Source organism: Mus caroli, unplaced genomic scaffold (genome assembly GCF_978045245.1).
Source record: "Mus caroli unplaced genomic scaffold, Mus_caroli_1 scaffold_13, whole genome shotgun sequence".
NCBI classification, from domain to species: Eukaryota; Metazoa; Chordata; class Mammalia; order Rodentia; family Muridae; genus Mus; species Mus caroli.
This window is the reverse complement of record NW_028227268.1, coordinates 108,621,856-108,624,722: the sequence shown is the minus strand read 5'-3', so window position 1 is coordinate 108,624,722 and position 2,867 is coordinate 108,621,856. Positions and strand designations below refer to the sequence as shown.

General features: G+C 42.1%; 1 pseudogene; it reads left to right on the top strand.

Annotated features, from left to right (window-relative positions):
• The first annotated feature begins 1,712 nt into the window (after positions 1-1,712).
• Positions 1,713-2,475, top strand: LOC110305994 (glutamine synthetase pseudogene; annotated as a pseudogene).
• Positions 2,476-2,867: the final 392 nt, after the last annotated feature.

The window sequence follows — 2,867 nt, the reverse complement described above, 5'->3', positions numbered from 1 at the left end:
AGCATTTTCAACAAATGGTGTTGGCACACCTGGCAGTTATCTTGTAGAAGAATGCAAATTGATCTATTCCTATCTCCTTGTACTAAGGTCAAACCTAAATGGATCAAGGAACTCCACATAAAACCAGAGACACTGAGACTTATAGAGGAGAAAGTGGGGAAAAGCCTCGAAGATATGGGCACAGGGGGAAAATTCCTGAATGGAAGAGCAATGGCTTGTGTTGTAAGATTGAGAATTGACAAATGGGACCTCATGAAACTGCAAAGCTTCTGTAAGGCAAAAGACACTGTCAATAAGACAAAAAGGCCACCAACAGATTGGGAAAGAATCCTTACCTATCTTAAATCAGATAGGGTACTAATATCCAATATATATAAAGAACACAAGAAGGTGGACTCAAGAAAATCAAATAACCCCATTAAAAAATGGAGCTCAGATCTAAACAAAGAATTTTCACCTGAGGAATATCAAATGGCTGAAAAGCACCTGAAATATGTTCAGCATCCTTAATCATCAGGAAATGCAAATCAAAACAACCCTGAGATTCCATCTCACACCAGTCAGAATAGCTAAGATCAAAAATTCAGGTGACAGCAGATGCTGGCGAGGATGTGGAGAAAGAGGAATACTCCTCCATTGTTGGTGGGATTCCAAGCTTGTACAACCACTCTGGAAATCAGTCTGGATGTTTCTCAGAAAATTGGACATTGTACTACTGGAGGATCCCGCAATACCTCTCCTGGGCATATATCCAGAAGATATTCCAACAAGTAAGAAAGACACATGCTCCACTATGTTCATAGCAGACTTATTTATAACAGCCAGAAGCTGGAAAGAACCCAGATGCCCCTCAACAGAAGAATGGATAGAAAAAATGTGGTACATTTACACAATGGAGTACTACTCAGCTATTAAAAAGAATGAATTTATGAAATTCCTAGACAAATGGTTGGACCTGGAGGACATCATCCTGAGTAAGGTAACCCAATCACAAAAGAACTCACATGATATGTACTCACTGATGAGTGGATATTAGCCCAGAAACTTAGAATACCCAAGATATAAGATACAATCTGCAAAACACATGAAACTGAAGAAGAACGAAGAACAAAGTGTGGACACTATGCCTCTTCTTAGAATTGGGAACAAAACACCCATGGAAGGAGTTACAGAGACAATGTTTGGAGCTGAGACAAAAGGATGGACCATCTAGAGACTGCCATATCCAATGATTCACCCCATAATCAGCCTCCAAACGCTGACAACATTGCATACACTAGCAAGATTTTGCTTAAAGGACCCAGATATAGCTCTCTTGTGAGACTATGCCAGGGCCTAGCAAACACATAAGTGGATGCTCACAGTCAGCTCTTGGATGGATCACAGGGGCCCCAATGGAGGAGCTAGAGAAAGTATCCAAGGAGCTAAAGGGATCTGCAACCCTATAGGTGGAACAACATTGTGAACTAACCAGTACCCGGAGCTCTTTTCTCTATCTGCGTATGTATCAAAAAATGGCCTAGTCGGCCATCACTGGAAAGAGAGGCCCATTGGACATGCACACTTTTTATGCCCCAGTACCGGGGAATGCCAGGGTTAAAAAGTGGGAGTGGGTGGTTAGGGGAGTGGGTGGGAGGGTATGGGGTTCTTTTGGGATAGCATTGGAAATGTCAATGAGGAAAATACCTAAAAAATAATATTTAAAAAATTTAAGGCAAACCTGTAAATGGATAATGGATTATTATAAGGAAACAGCACCTCTAATTTGGAATGGAACAGAAATATACTCTCATGGGAACAGATGAGCATGCTTTTGGTAAGCCTTCCAATAGCTTCCTTGGGCCCCAAAGTCTGTATTGCTGTAGTATTTGAGCAGACAAAGCCTATGGTTAACATATCTTGGAGGCTCCCTACCAATCCTACATTTATGCCAGAGTCAAGATCACAGGAACAACTGCTGAGGTTATGAATTCCCAGGAGAAATTCCAAGTAGGCATATGTGAAGGGACGTGCATGAAATATCAACTCCAAATTGCTGATTTCATCCTGCATCATGTGTGCAAAGACTTTGGTGTGATAGCAAACTTTGCCCCAAAGCCCATTCCTGGGAACAGGAAGGTGAAGGCTTACATACCAACTTTAGTGCCAAGGCCAAGAAGCAGAATGGTCTGAAGTATACTGGGGGGGGGGGGTCGGCAAGAAGGGACATTAACAAGAGAAGTAAGCACCAGAACCATATCCACACCTAGGGTTCCTAGAGGTGCCTAGACAATGCCTGGATGCAACAAAATTCCAATATTAATGACTTTTCTGCTTTTGTTGCCAACTGCAGTGCCAACATCTGCATTCTCTGAATTGGAGAAAGGTGACTTTGAAGACCATCATCACTCTTTGGCCAATTGTGATCCCTATGCACTGAGAGAAGCCATCATCTGCACATGCCTTCTCAATGAGACTGACAACAAGCCATTCTAATACAATGAATAAGCTGCCTACAATTACAGTGATCTTGAACCTTTACTAGTTCATCCCAGTCTAAAGTCTAATTCTTCCTTATTCCAGTTGTCCACACTGTAATTCAAAGGATGGAATACTGAGGTCTTTTTATTCCTCATGTGTATATTGGTCAGAATAGAGGGGTTAAATACGTGTGTGTGTGTGTGTGTGTGTGTGTGTGTGTGTGTGTGTACCTATCATCCTATTCACTGGTTGCCAAGTTTTAGTGAGGAGATATGCTAGAAGTGAGGCATCCATTGGACTGAGCACAGGTTCCCCAATGGAGGAGCTAGAGAAATGACCCAAAGAGCTGAAGGGGTTTGCGGCCTCATAGGAGGAACAAGAATATAAACCAGCCATTACTCTCATAA